The 15,838-nt window shown below is 41.9% G+C and overlaps 1 protein-coding gene across 5 annotated transcripts in view; it reads right to left on the bottom strand.

The window, feature by feature from the left end:
• Positions 1 to 15,838, bottom strand: part of ETV6 (ETS variant transcription factor 6) — a 251,428-nt gene that overhangs the window by 100,278 nt on the left and 135,312 nt on the right. The window contains exon 1 of one of the 5 annotated variants that reach the window (XM_037730544.1): positions 12,595 to 15,149. The exons of the other annotated variants lie outside the window; for them this stretch is intronic. The gene's annotated coding sequence lies outside the window, so the exon portion shown is untranslated. Of the gene's footprint in view, positions 1 to 12,594; positions 15,150 to 15,838 lie in introns of those variants that run through there. 5 annotated transcript variants of the gene reach the window in all.

Genomic DNA, 15,838 nt, shown 5'->3' on the forward strand with positions numbered 1-15,838 from the left:
TGGGACCACAGGCGCGTACCACCATGCCCAGCTAATTTTTGTTTTTTTGTTTTTTTTTTTTGTTTTTTTTTTAAAGCAGAGACGGGGTTTCACCATGTTGGCCAGGATGGTCTCGATCTCTTGACCTCATGATCTGCCCGCCTCGGCCTCCCAAAGTCCTGGGATTACAGGCGTGAGCCACCGCGCCTGGCCTCACTGTTTAATCTGTATGTCACTGGGTTGAGAATCAGAAGGTCTGAGTGCCAACCCAACACTCACTCTGCCATTGACAAGCTTGATGACTCTGGGCAAGTCATCTGTGTCTCCTCATCTGTTATGGGCTGTTGGAATGATAAATGTCATGAGGCTGCTACATTACAGGGTGAGTATGAATATGGCACCTAACAGGTAAATATGAATCTTGGCCAAGGACCAGAAGGTGATTAATGCAGTGTTTTTTGTTTTTTTTTTCTTTCCTTCAAGGAAAGGAAAAGCCTATAACTCTATCTTCTTGTCTCAAATGCATCATAACTAGTTCTTTTCACTTAAGACTCACTCATAACGTACTTTCCTGCTTGACTGGACAGTGGCTGAACTGGAGGCTGACGTGTCTGTATTTTATCTATGTGAAGTGAATGCTTCATTCAGAGGCAAAGGGAAAAATCTAAAGAATGTGGCCAAGGTAATCTGAGCTTCATCAGTGAGGGAATGGATTTGCTGTGACCACTCAGATCAACTTCACAATGTTATTTTGCTAGGCTTCTTGAAGTTGAGCTAACAGATAAGGGCAGCAGCCTCCTCCCCTCTTGGCTAACATTTACTGAGTCCTCACTGTGTGCCAGACACTGCACTACGTGTTTTACATTTATATTTTCACTTATTTCTTAGAACAACCCTATGAAGTGGACACTATTATTAACCCCATTCTATCTAGGTCTTTAGAGAGGTTAGGCAACCTTCCAAGTTGCTCAGAAGTGGGAAGGAGTAGAGCCAGAATTGGAATGTTATTACCCACTGTACAGTACTGTCCTTTTGTATGTCACGGAAACTGCACCTTGTTCTCTGGAATATGAGTGAAAGGTTTGGCCCATGCCATCCATGGGTGGAGATGTAGTGATGAAAGCAATGTGGACAGACGCCCTGAAGGGCACACCAGTAAGTGACAAGGTGAACTTCCAAAGGCTACATGAATGGTTTTTAGGAAATCAATCATTAAAATACAAATCTGTCGTGGTTCCAATGGTGACTGAAATCGTTCACTTTGGCTCTAGTGGCCTGATTTCCTTGGAAGGTGCCCCTCCTCCATGCATCATCCTCAAGGCCAGAGCAGCTGGTGCTCTTTGTTAACTGGGCACCAGTTCCACGGACAAGGCATCAGAAGCAGAAAGTTTGTGAGGATGGACAGTGCTGGGCACTCCGGCCACCAGCGGACCCACAGAGCCCCAAGCTCTTCAACTTCAGGGCTTTCCCTAACTTTTCCAAAGTTTAATATTTTAAATATATTCTGCTTTAACCAAGCCACAGTTCCTGCTTTATTTCTATAAATATTATATGCTGAGGTTCCATTTGAAGGAAGCAATCTTAGAGATTAAAAGGAAGGCACAGATCCAGCTTACATCCCGTGAAACAACTAAAAGCAAATACGCACATACAGCTCCTACTCTTAGACTATCCCTGAACATAGACTTTAAAAATGGATTAGGTGAGTATCATAATATTTATGCCACTTGCTAACGGAATGCCACAGACATCAGAGAAAGATTGTTATGGTCAGTTCAACAGTCACAAAATAAGACATGTAAGGTGAATTATTAAGTTTTGTGGGCAGTTTACAATGAAAGTAACTTCTTTCCTTTGAAGTATTTACCACCAAATGACAAAGAGAAAACAAATAAATGTATGCCTCAGTGGCAAATCTCATTGATGTCTGCATGGAATGATAACCAGAGATAATTTATTTCTGGGAACCACTAAGTACAATAATGGTTTTCTCCTGCCAAAATCCAGACTTTTACTGATCCCCACAAATCTGAAATGACTGGTTTATCTTGCATAGCCATAAAAAAAATGGGCACTGATAGAGCATAAAAGGAAAATACCTCAAGAGATAAAAAACTCAGGTGCAATGAAACCCATAGGTATGAGAGTCAGGTGTCTTGCATCAAGCTGACCTCTCTGCTCACTGAGTATCTCTCCCTTGATTCCACAGCTAGCACCACGAGGCTATTTTTAATCCCCAGGCTTTAGACAGCTGAGTCTAGTTAGAATAAGATATCTGAATACGGAGGCAGCAGAGAGGCGCCAAACGCCTGGAGCGCGCACTAGAAAACCTGCTTGTGCCCAAGCAGCTGAACTGAGAAAGAACACAGCCCTGAGATCACGGACCAGAATGGTCAAAATAGCCCCCCAGGTAAGGGTCAGGCAGAGGTCAGTTTCATAGGAAGCATATTCCCTGTCTTTGAGCTTAGCCAATGTCCAGTTCCAAAAGCTATTTTAAGTGCACTCTGAAGTGCACTTAAAGTGTTTCTATCCTCACACCCACACTAAGGTCCAGGACGGAGAGAGAGAGAAAGAGAGAGGCTGATTGATTGACTGGGCTTTACTGCTCCTTCCCTGACTTCCGTGGGTTCTCATTGTGCATCTAAGAAAGCAGGATTCAGCGGGCGTCAGTGCTGCGGGCTATATTTATACCCATCCAGCTGCCCGGTTGCTGAGCTTTTCACATTTACAAACAGCAGGAGTACAAGATGCCTTCCAGAGGGACCATTTTCTCATGGTATTTATTCTGGATTTCTCTGGGATGATCTCAGCATTCATATCTTTTCGATGAAGAAAAAAAGAAAAAGGGGGAGGAAAATAAACAGTAGGTGGACACAGTTCTCTGCTGCTGAGGCAAGAGTATTCTCTTCTATGCACAAAAGAACTCTGCCTTCCTGGCTTGCTTTGCCACGCAGTCAGGTTTATGCCTGGGAAATACATATAAGAGTCACACAGTGCTACACAAGGTAACTGGAGTAGAGGCACCTACTCATCCTTGATCTTTCTTTCCTGCCTCCCGAGTGGCAAGACAAAGCAAAGTTAACATAATAAGAGAAGGGAGGCATTCTACCAGCTCTAGAGTCCTACCTGGGAATCCTAGCTGACAGCGGTAGCCACTATTCATCTGTGTGACCTTGATTAATTTACTAGAGTTCTCTGAACCTCATCTCTCCTATGGTCCCCAAAGAGAGTCACCAATGGTTCTGAATGAGATGGTGTGTGGAAGGAACAGCATGGCTTTTTTTTTTTTCCCCCTAACTCAAACACCTCTATAACCCTGTCTAGTCCAGGACATAAAGTCCTACGGGCCGGGCACCTGTGGTTAGCAACACACAGCAATAGAGCAACATGGTTAAGTGAACAGGGGAGCTCCACCACTTATAGGCAAGTTTGTGGCTTGTGCCTCAGTTTCCTCATCTTAAATTGGAGGTAATAATAGAAACTTCTCAAAGGGCTGTTTTGAAGATAAAATGAGTCAGCAGATGTAAAGTGCTTAGGACAGTGTCTGCCGCAGTTCGAGTCAGGTAAGCTTTAGCTATTATTACAGTGCCAACTGAAGGCTCTGATACCAGTCACCATTGTTCCAACACTAAAGTATAGGGAATATGAAGGTAAGGTGGGTTTTTTTTTTTTAATTAAAGAACTATTCCTTAAAAACAGGCATTAAAGTTTTAAATATTAGTGGGTATGAATTTTAGTCATTCTTCAATTTTGCATCTCCCAACCCTCCCTCAGCACCCTAAAATTTCTGTGATTTTTCCAACGCTGTTCCAGTTAAACAAAAAGTTGCTATTAATAAAGTAAGTCACTCAAATAAAATAACCATTTAGAACCTTCTGAGTCACCTCAGAAGGTGGAAATAAAACTTAATACTTTTTATTCCCTCCTTTTTCTCCCCCTTAGCTCAGCTGCAAGTAAGAATTGTTTGGTTTTACAGTAGATGAATGAAAATTGAACCCCATTAGCAGATGGGACCCGACTCTGAATGAGGATTCATTTTTAAATGTACCCCATCTCAGAGTTGTGTGGGTCCCATTCAGGATTTTGTCTAACTTCTTAGCTGACTTTGGCTAACCCTTCAATGTCTGTCATTGGGAGAGCAGGAACAAAATGCACATCCACACAGGCCTCTTCTGCTAATTCTCCTATCCAGATAAAATCTGATTGAAACAAAGGGGCAAAACATCATAAAGAAAGGGGCCAACAGACTGCCTAGGGTTCCATACAGGAGGGCCCGGTGTAGTGCCTTGGTTTCCAGGTGTTATACATTTATACTATACATGTATAGTGATTTAGCTATTTGCTGTGGATATAGACTTTGCTTTTAGCCTCAGCTCTCAGAGCTGGTTTGCCGCTTCATCTTGCTGCCTTCCTAAATGACCATGTACATGCTAAATTCCATCAGTGATGTGCACAACCCTCCCAATATGGTTCTCGAAATGTCTCACTTCTCCAGAAAATGGAAGCTCTATTTTGTTACTGTGCCCACTGTGAAGATTAGTAGCCCCAAGGTGGGAAATGAAATCTTTTTTTTAAATGATCACCAGGTGAATCTGCTGTGCAGCTGGGTTTTGAGAAACATTAGATACAACTCTTGGAAAATTTAGAAGTATTATTAAAAACACAGCATATAACAATAACAGTAGCAATGAACACTTATGTAGTAGTGTCAGTCATGCATCTTCGAGCCTGACATGTATTAACTAGTTTATTATTAATTCATATGTTGATGTCTTTATTGAACTAAAGGAGTCAGTGTAAAAACAAAAATATAACTAACTTGGTTCTATGCAGATTTTTCCATGGAATTCTTGCAACAAAGGAGACGTAGCAATTTGTTTTCATCAATTGGACATAGGAATACAAAATTACAACTACTTGTCCCTTACAGGAATCTTTATGGGCCACACGTGTGACTCACGTTGTACTGGTCTAAGGTTAAAAAGATTATCAATAGTAATAACAATTTCAGCGGACAAAGAGCTTTCCTCCTGAGCAGCTCTAGTTTGACACACACAAGAACACGTATTTTGGACAACATCCCTATGGCAGGAAGACTGTCAAAATTCATCAGAGGAGGAAGTTAATTTTAGCTCTGTTCTCGTTCCCCCAAATCCTCTAAAATAACAGTAAAGAGACTTTTAAGCAGGCACAAATCTACAAGGACAAAGACACCAGAAGACCTAAGGGGGCAGGTGGGGGGGGAGAAAAAAAAGAAAAATAAACCAGAAACTTGAAAGCAGATGATCCAGTGGTTACTTAGCAAACCCAAGAAAGTGGGATTCTAAATTCACAGTAGGGAAAGCTGTGATATAACCAAATTCCCACGGCAGAATCCGGGAAAGGACTGGGGACTGGTGGCACTAGCTACATGTGAAGCTCTGGACAGTCAGGTCACCACTCCTCCCCTACCATGGCAGATGAGAGGCTTAAGCTCTGGCTGAGTGCAGTGGCTCACACAAGTAATCCCAGCACTTTGGGAGGCCGAGGCGGGTGGATCACTTGAGGTCAGCAGTTTGAAACCAACATGCTGGCCAACATGGTGAAAGACCATCTCTATTAAAAGGACAAAAATTATCCAGGTGTGGTGGCATGCGCCTGTGACCCCAGCTACTCGGGAGGCTGAGGCGGGAGAATAGCTTATATCCAGGGGGCAGAGGTTGCAGTGAAACAAGACTATGTTACTGCACTCCAGCCTGGGTGACAGAGACTCTGCCTCAAAAAAAAAAAAAAAAAAAAAAGTGTATCCTCTGGTACCAAAATGATTAGGTAGAATTAAGAGAAAGTTTATATATGCAAGATTAAAAGAACATGCATATGTTGACCGCTGTGCTCCTAGGAGGCTGGCAGCTGGACTCTAACCCTCCAGGATGGCTACTAGAAGAGTCGGCCATCTTTGGCGAATCTGAGGAGCCAAAGACCTGGAGATATTTATCCAATGGTATCCCAAGGAAGTGTGTGGGCAGGTCACCCTAGAGAGCAAGTTCACCCAGGCATGGAGAACTTCCCTTCAGTGCTTGAGGGCTCCATCAACTCTCAGAAATGAGCAGACATGCAGGGATCCCAGACGTTTGAATACAGAAGGCAGGGGGCAAAACCAAAACCAAAACCAGACAGAGGCAACGTGGGAAAAACAGACAACTCAGGGAAAGAAAAATGTTATCCTTAGAGAAATAAGATATTGTAACTATGAGACAAAAACAAGATACTATCATAAGGAACAAGTCAAACAAAAAAAAGTACTTGAATATTAAAAGTAGGACATCAGAAACAAATATATGGAAATGCTGGCAAAAATGTTGAAGAATTTTCCCGAGAGGAATTTAAAATATTAAGAGGTGAAAAATAACAAAGATACTTATGGAGCCTACATCCTAATAATGGGAGTTCTGGAGAAAGAATGAAGAAAACAGGAGGAAATTTCCCAGAATGAAAGGAAATGAATACCCATATTGAAAGAGCATCAGGATTAGCACAGATCAGACCAAGGCACGTTACTGTGAAACTGCAGAACCTGGGGAATAAAAACGCTTCCAGAAGACAAACAAGTGAACAAACCAAGGTCCATGCAAAAGACTAAGGACCGCAATGGCATGGTCTTCTCAACAGTGGCACTGAATGAAAACGCAATGGAGTGCTGCCTTCGAAATTCTGGGGGAAGATGACTCCATGTCTAAAATCGTACACGAAGACAAATAATCCATCAAGTATGACAAATGAGGAAAGACATTCTTCAGACATGCAAGGTCTCAATAAATTTCCCTCCCCTCTACCCTTTCTCAGGAAGCGATTGGAAACTGTCCTCCATTAAAGCCAGAATTCAGGAAAGGGACTCACACTTGAAGAAGAGGACAAGTGAAGAAAAGTCCTAGCTGGGTGCCACGCTGAAGCTCAGACTGAAGCCGGGGGAAGCTCTTGCTTCAAGGCTCATCACATCTGTGGCATCTGAACTACTAAGAGGAGGGTGAGGCAGGGGGATGAATCAGTGATGTAGATTTAAAAAAAAAAAACAAGAAGGACATTAAAACAATAAATACACTAAAAAGGCTTCATTATTAACTCCAGAGAAAACAAAAAATGACTAGAAAAGAACCATAAGAGACTATGTGACTCAGCTTCAAATGGCACTTATACAATCATAATTTGTAAACACTAAATTATTCTGCCCAAAGTTATGATTGTAAGGAGGCATCTATGGGAGGGGTGGAGTTAGGGGGCAGAAAGGACAAACTGTCATTTTCCGCAGTGAAATAATGCTAGATAATATTTAGAACTGGAAAAAAAAAACAATACAAGCAGGGGATATAAGAATTGGAGGTGAACAACAAAAAAATCAGGAGATTTGGATGTGGTTGCCTGGTGAGCAGGAAATCAAGAGTGAAGGAGGGGAGTGGCCGGGACATTGAAGGTGTTTGTAACAAGCCTTCTAGAACTGCTGGGTACTTTAAACTCTACACATCATAGTATCAGTAATTACAAAAACCAAATGCAGGGATCAGAGGAGAAATGATGGCTCAGAGGAAAAGGGACCGAGAACAAAGTGCACCAGATGCTAGGTCTCCTTTCTACCCAATTACACACTCCTCAAGAGCTCCATCACATTGCTATACTTCCTCGACCACTTTTTACAGGGGGTGGTTAGTTATGTAACTGTTGAGTTTGGTTACACACTGTGGAGGGGAAAAAAGGCCCAATTTGTTGGTGAAATATTATTATAATTACCAGCCACATAAACGTCTCATTAGTTCAAGATTTAAAAAAATTATTTTGGAATGTTTTAGACCAATACTATGTAGCGTGAGTATAGCTCCACGCTAAACACATATTGTTGGAGTCCTTAATCCTATGGAAATGATGTCAAATGAACTGCCTGGGGACTAAGGAATAATTTATTCTTAGGCTTAATCTCTTAATGGGTATTTGTTAAAGAGATTCTTGCTGTGTAGGAGGGTAAAGCATGATGGATGAGGGCTGGACTCCTTGTAAAAGTTTTCTTATTGTGCTTTACTCCAGTAATTAATGTACTTTTTTCTGGTAACACCAGGGCACTCGCATGAAAGAAATCTGTTCAAGGATGAAAACGGATTGCTTACTGGGCCTTTCATAGGGAGGTTTTTTCCCTCTTTCCTTTTCTTCCTTCTGTTCATTTAAATATATTTTTGGTTGGATTTGATACTGGACTGATACAACTTGGGGCTTGTGCTTTAGAAAAATGCTAATATTCTATATAGTATTTTTGGCTTTGACTCAAAGCAACAATGTCATAGACTCTAGGTAAAACAAATCACTATGATCCCTTTGGCCATTTTTGGTAATGGAGAGTATGCTGGCCTACTCTTAACAACTTGGCTACCTACTTGCTGTGTGACCTTGAATAAATGGCCTAACTTCTCTGATCCACTTTACTCACCTGCAAAATGAGGAGTGAGTCTCAGCCTTTTCACACCTACAAATCTCTCATTTTAGAGCAGTACTCTCAATAGAAATATGTTACCCATATCATGTAATTTAAAATATTTTAGTATCCACAGTAAAGCCAAGTAAAAAGAAAGTTAACATCACTTTTAATATTTTATATAACCCAAAGTATTAAAAATATCATTTAAACAGATAACATAAATTAATAAAATATTCACTTTTTTATGCTAAGTTTTTGAAATCTGATGTGTGGTTTATACTCACAGCATAACTCGATAAGGATGAGCCACATTCAAGTGCTTGAAGGCCATGTGTGGTAAGTGACCATTGTATTAGACAATACAACTATAGACATTTGGAAAGATTCTGCTTACTCAAGAGCAGTTACTACGAACAACTGATCTAGTTTCACATTTATAACTCCAACCATAAGCAGAGCAACCTCATCCTTCCATGGCTTGCTTAATCTTACAATCCTGTCCCCAAATACAGAATGGCCATGAGACACACCAAATACTAAATCTGGTGCACGGACCCACCCCCATTACTCTTTCAGACTCTTTGGGGTCTAGGGGGCATAACTGGACTAGATAACACCTTAGGGTCTCTTTCAGCGCTATCATTTAGTCATTTCAGTGTTTGATCACTGGCAACAGTATCAATCATGCAGGCACTTATCAGAGAAAAAAATATCCAGGGATTTAAATAGGGAGTGGGTCATCTGCCCAGCGAGAGTACTAGAAGGGACTGGCATCTGCTCTTTTAATGTGAGCCATTTCCCTCTAAGGTCATACTGCTCCTGACAGCTCTCATTAACCCCGGATGCTGCAAAAGCAGCGGAAGGCACAGATGTATGCAAAGAATTAATGTATTTTAATGCTGGAAGATTCTTTAGAAATCACCTGGCCCAGTGCTCTCCATGGCATCCTTCTCCAAGTGACTTGTTCAACATCACACATCTGCAGGGTAGAACTACTATCCTGACTCCTCTTCGTCTCCAACTTAAATCTCACACATTAAAAATAACAGTAAAGGCTCTCTTCTAGGCATGAACTGAGGGGTCTCAAAATGTGTCAGATTTGGTCAGAAAGTCTATACTGACCCAATGAGACTGTGAGGATGAAATCTACAAATTATTTACTTTTATTTTGGAAATATGTCAATTACATGTCCTATTTCCAGTTATTATATTTCATACTTACTCTGAATTAGCATACATATGTCTTTAATTAGGGAAAAGTGGAAAAACAAATTAAGTTGTACTTAATTGATACAGATTTTGTGGTAGGGAAAATATTGCAAAACATGAGATTCAGGCATGAAAAATATAATAAAGATGGAGACTTCATATGAAAAGACCAGAAATGATACCATCATACCATACCCCCCAAAGGAAGTAATATTGAGTGATGGTCAGTGCATAAGGCTTGGAATAATCCCAAGAATATTGAAAACGAAGGTATATTTTAAAAGACAAGAACCCTAGCCCGTCCTCAAATCTCTAGGACAGATTCCATCTTATACCTCCAAATCTTTCCTTCCTCCCAGGATATGTGGCCATTTTTTGTAGCCAATGGCTAAATTATGCAATCAAACCTGCTAAAAGAAGTGCCAAAATTAGATGCCAAGCACATAAGGCATGTTATTGGCACTATCATTCCTCTGGTTCTCAAGTTTCCAGCTAACGCCAGTGTCCAGAGTTACTCAAGAGTTTAAGCTAGAGGATTGTGAAGGGTGTAAGCAACGTGACTAAAAAAAGACGCAAAGACTGACACAAACCAAATGCAAGGCTACTTGCTACACGAGGAGCCAAGAAATCAACTCCGTGGCTTAGTGACATACTTCTACTCTGCAGAGGAAGATATGTGAAGCTTGTTGCAGCCAGTCTTTCCAAAAAGGCACACATGGAAATGAAAAATCACAGCAGCACTGCCATCATTCCTACTAATTATAACGGTGGAGGTGGTATTGGTGATAATGAAGATGGAAGAGCTTCATTCCCTAATTGGTTCAACGAATACTTATTGAGTACCTCCTCACTGCAGGCATTGTTCTACGCATCAGGGATACGGCAATGAACAAAACGGGAAAAATCCCTTTTCTTCTTGAGTTTACATCCTAGTCAGGAAATCAGGCAATCAGTAAATAAACAAGTAAAATATATACTGTGTCAAATGGTGGTAAGTGTTCTAGACAAAAAAAGTCATGAGAAGGGCATGCAACTGAAGGGGTGAGATTTACTTTGAAGGCCTCACACTGCAGCAGGTATCTGAAGGAGGGAGTGGGGCATGGATATATTTGGTAGAAAAGCATCCCGGCAAGCAAGGACAGCCCGTGCAAAGGCCCTGAGGTCAGAACATGCTTGGTACGGCCTGCCATCATGTCTTGCCAGACTTATTGTTAAAAGACCCCTAACAGGCCTCTCTACTTTCACACGTTCCCCTCCTTTCTCCCACTCTCCCTCCTTCTATCCTCTACACAATAGCTAGAATGATTCTTTAAAATTCAAAGACTGTGTCAATCCTTTGCTTACGATTCTTATTGGCAAATAATTAATACAAGCCAAAGTCCTAGCCAGGTGCAATGGTTCACGTCTATAATCCTAGCAATTTGGGAGGATGAGGTAGGCGGACGGCTTAAGGCCAGGAGTTTGAGATCAGCCTGGGTAACATAGTGAGACTTCATCTCTACCCCCCCACCCTCCGCCACCAACAAAAACAATTTAGCAAGGCATGGGGTGCACACTCGTAGTTCCAGCTACCCCAAAGGCTGTGGCAGGAGGATCAGGAGCCCAAGAGTTCGAGGTTGCAGTGAGCTATGATCACACCACTGCACTCCGGCCTAGCCAAGACCCTGTCTCAGAAAACAACAGAATCTCTGCAGTGGCCTGCGGGCTCCTCCCAAATCCTCTCGCCCCACTCTTGTTTCCAAACCCCACTCTACCTACTTGCCAGTCAGTTTAGACACATTCGCTTCCTTGCTGTTCCTTTTAACACGCCACTTTCCCTGTTCGAGACCTTTCTCACTCCTCCTGTTTTTTTTTTGGGAGACAGAGTCTCACTCCGTCACCTAGGCTGGAGTGCAGTGGTACTATCTCGGCTCACTGCAGCCTCTGCCTCCCAGGTTCAAGCAATCCTCCCACTAAGGCTCCCAGGTTCAAGTGATTCTCCTGCCTCAGCCTCCCGTGTCGCTGGGATTACAGGCAGACGCCACCACACCTGGCTAATTTTGCATTTTTAGTAGAGACAGGGTTTCACCATGCTGGCCAGGCTGGTCTCAAACTCCTGACCTCTAGTAATCTGCCCACCTTGGTCTCCCAAAGTGCTGGGATTACAGGCGTGAGCCACTGTGCCCGGCCTGTATCTTGACAGTGTAGAACATACTTGACATATAGCAGGTACTCAGTTAATATTTCCTGAAAGAACGGGTCTCACCATCTCCTTTCCCGTCTCCTACACTACGGTGCTGAGCAGCACAGAGGAAAAACCACACAGACAGACAATATCAATATAAACTCCTGGTCTCCCACTGGGAGGCGATGCCACGTGGTGAGGGGACCCCAGCTTGGCTCAGTCAGCCATATCTCCCATTTCCTTCACTGCTATGTCTTGTATCTTTGACTTCTCAGGAAAAAAAAGGTGGGGGGGTGGGGGGGGGCAGGGAGACTGTGAGGTGGGAATTTCCACAAGTTACGAAGTGTCTTATGTTCATACAAACAACTGTCTTATGTTCACAGGCATCTTTCCTCTGGGTTCAGTGTAATAAGTGTCCGTCTTTCCACTGAAAACGAAATACCTCCATTTTCACTTTGCCTCTTATTTTTTTCTTCTACAAGGACCCTGTTCCATAAATCACCCGATATTTCTCCTTTATTTTCAACTCTGACGCCTACCAACAATTCTACACGGCTAAAGAGCTTCCATTAAATAAACAAAACAAACGAAAACCTCCCTTCACCCACTGTTGCCTTCCAAATCCCATCTTTTCTCTCGATTCCACTCCAGTAAGAAAGTCATCTAGAATCACTTTCTTCCACATTTCAACCCACAGCAATCACGTTTCCACCCACCTCTCCCGGACAAAGAAACTGTTCTTACCTGGGTCACTGATGACTTCCCTACTCGCAAAAGCCAAAGCCTCCTTCAGTCCTCAGCTTACCTGAATTCTATGCAGCATCTGATTGGGCAGGATCACTCTTTCCTTCCTGAAGTTCTCCTTCCTCGACCCCTCTGTGATTTCCCTCCTCTCTCTCCGGGAACCCTTTTACAGGCTCTTCCTTCTCGTCTTGCCAGCCTAGATAATGGGCTCCACCGAGATTGGTCTTTTCTGTTTCCCATCCCTTGCTCCTCATCTGATCTGTCACTCACCTTGCCCAATCAATCTATGTAATGACTTGAATGTTTCTTTTTCACTCCTTCTCTCTGACACCACCTTAGTTTGTACTTGTTTTTTCTCAAGTGGATCACTGCGACAGCTGCTACCTATAAAAGCCTTCTGAACACACAGGTGATCCTTGCTCTCCCCTATTTAAATTGGATGGTACCTTACAACTTCCAGCACATTCCTTAGCATGGCATACCCTAGGCATTTTAAAAACTACTTTTCTTCTTTAGCCAGTCAATAGACGTGTACTTATAATATACATACCTCCCATATTTTTCTTACACCAGAGAACAATTTAATTGCAGTTCTATCAACACACCTGAAGTTGTCTTACATATAATTTTATACTCATACGAACCAAGGTGTTATAGTTCTAAATTACTTTTTGAGAATTAAAAGAAAATTCAGAGAAAAACGACGTAACTAAGCAAAGATGTCTCACTCTGTAGTCAATACCTTGCACATGTACATAATAGATTGACTCCAAGTATTTCCCAGTGATTCCCCAATCCGTCTTTTTGCATTAGTGAATATTCTACAGTCAATTTTAAAATGGAAAACAAAATACGAAAGCCTATTCTCACAAATGTCCAATCACAGAAAACACACCCGAATGCACACACAGGGTTGTGAGCAAAATAATAAAACACACTCCCTCTTACTCAATAACAAAATGTTTAACATTTAACATTTCAGATACGTTGCAGCTGTCTCTCCAGGTGAAAAACTCCTCTCAGACAAAAAGTCTTGTTTTCTCTGTTAAAATCACTCAGAGTAGATAAATTAACAACAGTTTGTTACCACTGACCCAAGAAGATGTCTTGCCTAAGCTTAAGTAGAAGGTTTTAGATTCACCATGAGTAGATTAGCAAAGTGAAACAGGGTACTTGGTAAAGATTTTGCGGAGCGCCAAGCAGTGCACCTGATTTCAGTAAATAACTTGACAGTCTATCTTGACTTTTTCTTATGGGTTAGACTGACAGTCAATAGCCAGTCAATTGATACGTAGTACCATTGTGCATTTTTGCAAAACTGATAATGTGTCGTTTATGGCATATAGCAGCAAAGAGATTTATATGCCAGAAAACATAATCACAATAGACTTGTTAATTATAAGATCAGTCTATGCCTACCTGGAAGGTATCCCTACCTGATAGGTATCCTATCTAGTGGTGGTATGCCACAGGGATCTTTCACAGGTCCTGTCCCATTCAATCTTTTTCCCTTCCAAATAATTAATATAAAGACAGAGAGAGAATACTCATCTAATATGGAAGCCATAAAGTGGGGAAGAAGAGTTTATAGACGGGATGAGAGGCATATGATCAGAATTACCTCAGCCAACTTAAATAAAACTTAATAGAGTTAACTGTAAAGGCATATATTTAAGTTTTAAAAAATCCACAAAAGAAGAATTCTGACTTTGGCTATAGTCCAAGTAAAAATGATCAATGTGAATACAACACAAATATTAAAATGCTAACATAAACTTTTGTTGCATTAATAAAATAACTGCCTATTCATTCAGCAATTAGTTTGCAAGTATTCGATGAAAAAGACTGATACAGAAAGTAACAGTTCCATTTTGGGTAAATGGCAAAGCTGAAAATCAAATCCATATCTGATTCCAAAGTTCTGTCTCTAGACTTAATGTAGAAAGAATATGCCCTATTTGGTTTCACGTGGAAAAACCAGAACCAAGAGCAAAGTGACAGTGGGGTGAATTTCAACTCAATTTAACTTATTTTTCACATCTAGCACCATCCAAGAATGGGATGAAAAGGTGGCAGTGACATACTTCTCACGGAATACACAGAAGCAGAAGAGGACTGTCCTGTCATCTCTGGGATGCTAAAGAGACAGTCGTGACTCGGATTGCAGACTGAAATATTTCATCTCCAAGGTCCTTCACAACTCTTAAGACTCATTGTTCTTTATGAGAAATTATTAAAGGCAATTAAAAAATAAACACTTCCTAAGAAGTACGTATTAAACCAGCCTCATGTTTTTCTTAAAGCAGGGCTTTACCTTTGTATCATGCTGTAGGCAAGCTTCCTAGTACGTGAACAGAATTAGGAAACAAAACCTCATTGAGATTTGCATAGTTTGCTAACAGCTGGTACCTGTAACTGAAAGTAGGGGAAAAACCAAGCTGTTCACCTTTGGTGTGCTGATCTGGGGAATGCAGATGTGGAACTGCTTAACTTTGCCATGAAGAAAGCTTCCCCAGGACAAAAGAACAAGAAGGCCGGACACGGTGGCTCACGCCTGTAACTGCAGCACGTTGGGAGGCCAAGGTGGATCATGATGTCAAAAGACTGAGACTATCCTGGCCAACGCGGTGAAACCCCATCTCTACTAAAAATACAAAAATTAGCTGGGTGTGGTGGCACACACCTGTAGTCCCAGCTACTCGAGAGGCTGAGGCAGGAGAATTGCTTAAACCTGGGAGGCAGAGGTTGGACTGAGCCGAGACTGCACCACTGCACTCCAACCTGGGCGATAGAGCGAGACTCTGCCTAAAAAAAATTAAAAAATAACAAGAAGAGACACATTGCTATACAGTAACTTACAGTCATGTACTAGACTTCTATATTTTTGTCTGCTCAGCATCCACATATCCCATTTCCAAGACTGGCAGAGCTTTCTCCCCTGGTCCCTGGAACGTAACCTGGACTCAGCCAATCAGACGCACCTGCCTCAGTGTTTGACCCTTAAAGGAATGACCCACCCCAGTGATGGTGAGATGTTATTTACGGCAGAGGCACTAGCCTCACGAACGCATGTGTCCACTGGCAGCTGTGCTTTGGTGACATCCTAAGGAAACTGTCCGTATGGCTCCATCTCAGCCAAACTCCTGGCTGCCAAGTATCCTTTTGCTTCTGCTACCTTATCAGCCAATGAGCTGCCCAATGTATTTCCAATAAAAGCTTCTTTTTTTTCTTGATTAAGTTGTTCAGAGCTTTGTGTTGTTATTATTTGCAAGGAAGAACTGGTACGCCTCTGAAGTGTTACACCA

This window comes from Cebus imitator, unplaced genomic scaffold (assembly GCF_001604975.1).
Source record: "Cebus imitator isolate Cc_AM_T3 unplaced genomic scaffold, Cebus_imitator-1.0 Scaffold352, whole genome shotgun sequence".
Classification (NCBI taxonomy): Eukaryota; Metazoa; Chordata; class Mammalia; order Primates; family Cebidae; genus Cebus; species Cebus imitator.